Source organism: Mus pahari, unplaced genomic scaffold (assembly GCF_900095145.1).
Source record: "Mus pahari unplaced genomic scaffold, PAHARI_EIJ_v1.1 scaffold_13859_1, whole genome shotgun sequence".
Classification (NCBI taxonomy): Eukaryota; Metazoa; Chordata; class Mammalia; order Rodentia; family Muridae; genus Mus; species Mus pahari.
This window is the reverse complement of record NW_018392847.1, coordinates 1912-10786: the sequence shown is the minus strand read 5'-3', so window position 1 is coordinate 10786 and position 8875 is coordinate 1912. Positions and strand designations below refer to the sequence as shown.

At 39.8% G+C, this 8875-nt stretch overlaps 1 pseudogene; it reads right to left on the bottom strand.

The window, feature by feature from the left end:
- Nucleotides 1-6194: 6194 nt before the first annotated feature.
- LOC110315206 lies at nt 6195-7155 on the bottom strand (annotated as a pseudogene).
- Nucleotides 7156-8875: the final 1720 nt, after the last annotated feature.

The window sequence follows — 8875 nt, the reverse complement described above, 5'->3', positions numbered from 1 at the left end:
CAGCATTTTGCTGCATACAGGGAACACATCTCAATGACAAAGAAAGACAATACCTCAGAGTAAAAGACTGGAAAAACAGTCACTGATACCTAAACAACAGAGACCCCAAAGAGAAGAGAACACTTTCCCTTATGAATATTGATGCAAAAATACTCAATAAAATTCTCACAAGAAAATAAAAAATATATCAAAATGATTTTTCACCATGATCAAGTAGATTTCATCCCAGGAATGAAGGGATGGTTCAATATACTGAAATCTATCATTGCAATTCACTATATAAACTATTCAAAGATAAAACCACGTGATGATCTCCTTAGAAACTAAAAAGGCTTTTGACAAAATATAATGCCCCTTCATATTAAAAGTATTGGATTGATCAGGAATTCAAGATCCATACCTTAATACAATAAAGGCAACATACAGCAAACCAATAGTCAAAAACAAACTAAATGGAGAGAAACTCAAAGCAATCCCACTGAAATTAGGGACAAGACAAGGCTTCTCACTCTATCCCTATCTATTCAATACAGTACTGGAAATTCTAGTCAGAGAAATTAGAGAACAAAAGGAGATCTAAGGGGTACAAATTGAGACTGAGGAAGTTAAGATATTACTACTGGCAGCTATTACTACATAAGCAACTCCAAAAATTCAACCAGAGAGCTCTTATAGCTGATAAACAATATCAGCAAAGGGGCTGAATATAAAATTAACTCAAACTTCCTCTACTCAAAGGATAAAAAAAAAATTAGAGAAACAACATCCTTCACAATAGTCACAAATAATATAAAATATCTTCGTGTGACTCTAAGCAAGCAAATGAAATATCTGAACAGCAAGAATTTTAATAATTTTAAAAATTGAAGAAGACCTCAGAAAATGGAAAGATCTCCTTTGCTCATGGAGTTGCAGGTTTAATATATTAAAAATGTCCATCTTGCCAAAAGCAATCTACAGATTCAATTCAATCCTCATCAAAATTCCAACTCCATTCTTCATAGACTTAGAAAGGGCAATTTGAAAATTCATTTGGAATAACAAAAAAGCCAAGATAGTGAAAAAAATTCTCAATAATAAAAGAACTTCTGGGGGAAATCACCATTCCTGACCTCAAGCTGTACTATAGATCAATAGTGATAAAATCTATATGGTATTGGGACAGTGACAGACAGGCAGATCAATGGAATAGAACTGAAGACTTAGAAATGAACCCATACATCTATGGTCACTTGATATTTGATAAAGAAGCTAAAACTATCCAGTGGAAAAAAAAGATAGCATTTTCCACTAATGGTGCTGGTTCAACTGGCAGTCAGCATGTAAAAGAATACAAATTGATCCATTCTTATCTCCTTGTACAAAGCTCAAGTCCAAGTGGATCAAGAACCTCCACATAAAACCAGATACACTGAATCTAATAGAAGAGAAAATGGAGAAGAACCTCAAACACATGGGCACAGAGGAAATTTACCTGAACAGAACACCAATGGCTTATGCTCTAAAATCAAGAATTGACAAATAGGACCTCATAAAATTGCAAAGCTTCTGTAAGGCAAAGGACACTGTCAACAGGAAAAAATAGAAATCCCCAGATTTGGAAAAGATCTGTACAAATCCTACATCCAAGAGAGGGCTAATATCCAATATATACAAAGAATTCAAGAAGTTAGACTTCAGAGGAGCAAATAACTCTATTACAAAATGGAGTACAGAGCTAAACAGAGAATTCTCCACTGAGGAGTCTTGAATGGCTGAGAAGCTCTTAAAAAAATGTTCAACATCCTTAGTCATCAGGGAAATGTAAATCAAAACAATCCTGAGATTCCATCTCACACCAGTCAGAAATGCTAAGATCAAAAATTCAGGTGACAGCAGATGTTGGTGAGGATGTAGAGAAAGAGGAACACTCTTCTATTGCTGGTGGGAATGCAAGCTCTTTAATCTACTTTGAAAATCAATCTGGCAGTTCCTAAGAAAATTAGAAATTGTTCTCCCTGAAGATACAGCTATGCCACTCCTGGGCATATACCCAAAAGATGCTCCAACATATGACAAGGACACATGCTACACTGTTTATAGCAGCCTTATTTATATTAGCTGGAAGCTGGCAACAACCAGATGTCCCTCAACAGAAGAATGAATACTGAAAATGTGGTATATTTACATAATGGAGTACTACTTAGCAATTAAAAACAATGACTTCATGAAATTCACAAGCAAATGGATGGAACTAGAAAATGCCATCCTGCATAAGGTAACCCAGATACTAAAGAACACACATGGTATGTACTCACTGAATAGAGGATAGTCGCCCAAAAGCTCACGATGCCCATGACACAATCCACAGGTCAGATGGAACTTTAAAGGAATGAAGAGCAGGTGTTGATGCTTCAGTCTTGCATTAAGCAGGAAAGAGGATGATTGAGGGAGGTCAAGGGAGCAGGAGACCTGGGAGGGAGTAAGAAGGAGGAGAAAACAATGAGGGGGACAGTATCAAGTACTGGAGGGGACAGGAAGGAGGTACCGAGGGTCCAGAAAATCAAATAAAAATATGTAGAAGTAGGCGATGAGGAACCGAGGATAGCCACTGGAGGGTTCCAGACTTCTGGAAAACTAGAGGCTCCCATTTCCCAATGGAGATGACTTTAGCAGAAATGCACAGAGAAGGGGTGATAGATCCTATAGAGACCACCTCCAGTAGATAGGCACAGCCCCTGGTAGAGGGATGACCACCCACCCATCTCAAAGTTTTTAACCTAGAAGTGTTCCTGCCCAAAGGAAGAACAGGGGGAAAATGGAGCAGAGACTGAAGGAAGGACCATCCGGGGACTGCCCCACCGGGAGATCTGTCCTGTCTGCAGACACCAAATCTGACACTGTTGCTGTTGCTAAGAGGTGCTCGCTGACAGGAACCTGGTGTGGCTGTTCCTTTGGAGATTCAGACAGCAACAAACCAATGCAGATGTGGATGCTTGGAGCCAACCATCAGTCTAGGCTCAGAGACCGTGGTAGTGGAGCTGGTGGAAGGACTAGAGAAGCAGAGGGGCATTGCAATCCCATAATAAGAACCTTGGCTGGATGAACCACCCAGTGCTCCCAGAGTAGACCACCAGCCAGGGAGTGTACTGGGAAGGATCCATGGCTCCAGATACAGATGTAGCAGAGAATGGCTTTGGATGACCCCAATCGGGCATGGGAGACATTGGTTCTGTGGAGGTTTGATGCCCCAGCAGAAGGGGATGCTGGAGTGGTGGGTCAGGAGAGGGTGGGTAGGTGGAGGAGCACCCTCATAGAGGGAAATGGGAAGGAGGAGAGTGTCAATGTGGAATTTGGTTTTGTGGAAGGGTAACTGGGAATTGGGATATCATTTGAGATATAAATGAATGGAACTATTAATAAAATAGAAAAAAAAGGATGGGCCTTTGTAACAACTTCCCCTACATATTTTTGGATTTTTGCTTGTGTCTTGTGAATTATGTTTCCACTACTGTTGGTTCAAATGTGAAACTGATCTTCTGTAGCTGGAAAACACTATTTCCTTGTGGAAATACCTCTATCTCTTAGTCTTTACATCCTCCCTCTTCTGCAATGATACACAAGGTTTGTGAGTATCAAATGATACACAAGGTTTTGGACAGCTCCCCCAGTCCTTTCACCAACTCCACTACCGTGGTCTCTGAGCCCAGTTTGATGGTTGACTCCAAGCATCCACATCTGCATTGGTCTGTTGTTGTCTGAACCTCCCAAAGAGGAGCCTCACCAGGTTCCTGACAGTAAGTGCCTCTTGGCAACATCAGCAGTATGATGTAGAGGTACTATTTAAGAATGTTTTTTCTGTAGACTGATTCTCATCAGCTTGGCCGATTGTGGGGCTAAGTTTTTGCTGTCTACTACAAAAATATGTTCACTCTGAAAAGGAAATACCAATTTATTTCATCTTGGAAGAAAGATAGCTTTTTAAAATTATTAGAAATTTTAGCAAAATATCAAAGATGTATTTTGACTTATGAATGATTCCTTTGGCTTCTCCAATAGTCCACAAATAAAGGTTACATTATTGTGGAAATAAAGGCCAAAATGCTGCAGGACATTTTGAGATATCCCAATGTCTATACAATCTTTTCTGATATTATAAGACAGCTGTTGGTGCCATTGAAGGGCAACTTTCAGTAACAGTGAATGTGTCTTTAGAAGAAAGAAAGATGGAAGAATACATAAAAATTGTGGGTCAATTTTTTAAAAAGTATTTTTATTTACTCTTTGAGATTTTCACACACACATGTATGTGTGTATGTATAAAGTATTTTGATCACAACAATTTGTCTCTCATACCCCCTTACTGTATGCCCTTCCTAACTCTACGTCTTTTTTGATAAATTAATTATAACATACAAAGCTGAATTTTGATTTCCCATATAATTGCATGTGTGGAGATGTTCACCAGTGCTTGATCAACCTACTAAGGTCCACATACAGAAAATATAAAGACCCTTCCTCCACTAGTTGCCATTAGCTACTGAAGCTCCTCAGCTAGGAGTGAGACCAGTAATCTCTTCTCCCATTTTGGAATGTTGCCTGGTATGTGTTGTTTGACACTCTTGCTAGTGAGATGTGAACAGGTATCTACCTACTCCAAATAGGGAATCAAGTAGACATCAATGTAAGGATACCACTAACTTCAAATGTGGTGAATCAGTGAGTTTTATTGGTATCACTTATAGGATTTTGGGTGAAGGGTTACTTACAGGAGCAGAAATTAATCGAAGATAGGTGTTTCACCAAACCCATTACAACTCATGACACGTGAAAACCCAAAGCATCCTTCTTAACCTGTAGGCAGCCCCACAGGTTGAAGAATGTCCTTTATAGGCATCTCATTGGTTCTGAGACTCTCAAAGTCAGCTCTGCTGGACGCCTCCTCCTCCTCCTCCTCTTCCTCCTTCTTGGATTCTTAGCTAGTCTGAGCTCCTTCTAGGCAGCTTAGCTTATCTGAGAGTCTTCTAGACATCACAGTTTCTCTGCAAATGTCTCTTGGCAGATCTCTCTCCTTAATACATGTTTACATGGGGGGGGTATAATGAACCAAGTCAGTTTCATGGACTTCCTGAAGCTGTTTTAAGTTATTTACTTTCTNAATTTAATGTGCTTTCATGAAGGATGGAGTATTTCCCCTCCNCTTAGAACATCCTGTGTATTCACCTCCATGTAAACATCCCANGCTTAATAGACTTTCCTCCAATATGGAAGGGTCTGTTCTTGGAGGAAACTACTACACAATGAGAGCTTATGCAGATCTTATACAGGCAACCACATTTGCTGTGTTTCATAAATATAGTAGCACTGTCACACTTAGAAGATAGTTTCCATGCATCTCCCCAAACCTCTCCTTAAAATTCTTTATCTGACTTCTGACTCAGGAGTGTTGTTCAAATTATTAAATGCTATACAATTATGTACACTATCTGTCAAATANAATTCTGTCCATATTAAGAGCCTAACTCCAGATTTTATTCCCCCCTTGTCTACCCTCCAACTGTTCCATATTGCATCCTCCTCCCTACCACCCTATCTCCATGTGGATGTCCCTACCCCCACCCTACCTGACCTCTAAACTCCCTGGAGCCTCCAGTCTCTTGAGATTTAGGTTCATCATCTCTGAATGAACATAAGCCTGGCATTCCTCAGCTGGTATATGCTGTCTGTTTGGTGGTCCAGTGTTTGAGAGAGTTTGGGGGTCCAGATTAATTGATACTGCTGGTCCTTCTACAGGCTCACTCTTCTCCTCCTTTTTTCAGCCTTTCCCTAATTCAATCTCAAGTGTAAAAAAATAATTAATTAATCAATCAATCAATCAATTAATTAATGTAAAAGAAAGAGTATAACTTAAGGATACTATTTACTAAAAGAAAAGAAAAATAGTCTCAGTTATTTCCTGGTTAGAGTGGAAGTTTCTAGAGGATTTGATCCAAGAATGGATGTTCATTTACCAAAATAAAAAAAAAATGACAAATTGAAATGCAGATATCAGAAAGAACACTAAGTCTTGTAGAGAAAGGAATTTGATGAAGAAGCTGAAATAATGGACAGGGGAAGTACATGAAATAGAGAAACTAAGTTTTATCACAATATATGACCAGTGGATTACAATTTTGAATTCCAAAANCCTAANTTCTACAGACATGAGTACACAACTAAGAAGGTAAGTCCATTAGTCTGTTTCTAGTTACCCTCCCTAAAACTATTTTCAGAGCCTTCTTCATGTCATTATTCCTTAAACTATAGATGAATGGGTTCAGCATGAGGGTGACCACAGTCTACATCAGTGAAGCCATTGCAGTGGCCTGTGCATTTTGAGTCACAGCAGAGCTTGAGGTACACTCCCAGGAGGGTGCAATAAAATAAGGAGACAACTGAGAGGTGAGATGCACAGGTGGAAAATGCTTTGTACTTCCCCTGAGCTGAGGAGATTGCACGAATGGAGGACACTATCTTAGAGTAAGAGTAAAGGATACCAGAGAGGGGGCCCACAACCAGTAGCATGGCTGCAATGNAAATCACCATGTCATTAAGNGAGATGTCAGAACAGGCATGATGTACAACTTGATTAAGTTCACAGTAAAAGTGAGGGATCTCCAAGTCTGTGCAGAATGACAGCTGTAAAGCCAAAAAGGTGTGTAACAAAGAATTTATAACACCTATAATCCAGCATGCCAGAATCAGNAATCCACAGCGTCTTGTGTTCATGATGATCATGTAATGCAGAGGGTGACAGATGGCTACATAGCGGTCATAGGCCATCACAGTCAGCAGAAAGATGTCNAGTACCGAAAAAAGCAGTAAGAAGTACATCTGGGTGATGCAGTTTGCATAGGTGATGGCCCTGCTCTGTGTGTGAATGNTCACCAGCATCTGTGGAACAGTGGTGGAAGTGAAGCAGATGTCCACAAAGGACAGATTAGAGAGGAAGANGTACATGGGTNTGTGCAGGTGGGAGTCAACAATGATGGCCATGATGATGAGTAGGTTNNCANTGACAGTCANTNNATACATGNANAGGAACAGTCCAAATATGAGAGGCTGAATTTGAGGTTGATTCTCTGACAATTCCAGAAGAAAGAATTCTGAAAGCTGAGTGTCATTTCCTGGTTCCATGTGTTTGATACGCCTATGGAAAGAAGAAATTTGAAGGACTCTGTCATCCATCAATGACTTGATATCACTGCTTCTTCCTTAACTTCCTTCTTTACTCCCTTCATTCCTTCTTTCCTTCCTTCTCCCTTTCTCTCATTCTCTCCCTCCCCCATCTTTTTCCCTACTGTTCGTAGGTCAATTAGCTTTGGACACATAGGGTATTCAGTAGAAAAAGATCATTATTAATCTAGAGTCCACACCCTTAAACAAATGGGTTCTCCCTCCCCCTGCAGCCATTGAATGTCAATGACCCCTTAGTCAAAGTTGAGGTCTTTTCTCCTTCATGACTAGGTGTTGACTGGTTTGATCTTGTGAACACCTTGTACAGTCTACTGCAGCTTCAATTCATTTAGAAGTTTAAGGACCTGTTATTTTTGAAAGACACAACATCATAGGAGACACTTTAAAACTTCTGGCTCTTTTCCACTCTTTTCCATCCCTGTTTTCATGCTATTCCCTGATTGTTTTGATTTTGATGTCTCATTGTGGACTGAACACTTTATAAACATTTACTCTCTACACTTTGACAAGTTGTCAGTTCCTATATTATGTACTAAAAAAGAACCTTCTCTGTTCTGAAAGTATCAGTTGTCTTTCAACATAGATATAAATGTTTAGACTTACTTTGATTCTATAACCTTTGGAAAAGTAATAGCTGTGGGTTCTCCCCTATAGCCTATAAGCTCAATAATGGGTTCCTGGTCAGGTAACTGATATATAGGCTAGCATCTACTACTAAGGAACCCTGTAGGCCCAATCTTTTATAGCTGTAAAGTTTATTTCAATGTTTTATATGGATCTCTTGAAGAGAATATTGTTATCTCTGAGTACAAATTTCTGTTCCATGCTTACTCTATGCTTATAGGCCGCACATTAAAAAAGTCTTAGAGATACTTATGAATTGAAAACTAAAAAATGGCCCCTGTTGAAACACTCTTTGGATTACTATCACACAATGAAGAGAGACAAAATACTTCCAGTGTAATGAATGGGAAGCAGGAGAAGCAAAGTTTAAGCATGTACTTTATCAGGTGGAGACAAGTACTATACATATCTACTTTTCAGATCATCAGCCATGGCAGCAAGTACCTTTACCTGCTAAGCCAACTTGATGGCCCAGTTTTATAACATTTATAAAAGGAGTTTCCACCCATGAGAGAGATCTCCATGGCCATTAAACAAGTAAAGAGGAACAGAAAAAATAGATTAGACAGACAAAACAAAGAAATGAGCTAATTTCCATGAGGTCAGGAGGAAACATAGCTTTCTTGGTGATGAGCTTTCTTGCTCTATCTCATGAACATCTCCAGAAATATGTAAATTAGAAAAACGGTTTACCTAAAATCAAAAGTAACATTTTATACAGCATATTCTAAAAAGAGAAAACTAGTCATAAGAACAAACACATGGCCATCTTCCTTCTGAGCCCAGGGGAGGCCACTAAGTGCTCCAGAGTGCACTCTACACCACAGGACTTCGGGGTCAGCTCAGATCATGGGTGAGTGGAACGCCACATCAGCTCCAAAGAATTGGGGAGGGTCATGTGTCAGCAGGAACAGGGACAGAGGAACCATGCCTGACCAGAGGCTGGAATCCATTCAGGTCAGGGCCAGCCCCACCATCTTTTGCTTGAACGCGGCCAAGGGCATCTAGGGCACCAGAGGACTCTCCATGCCCTAAG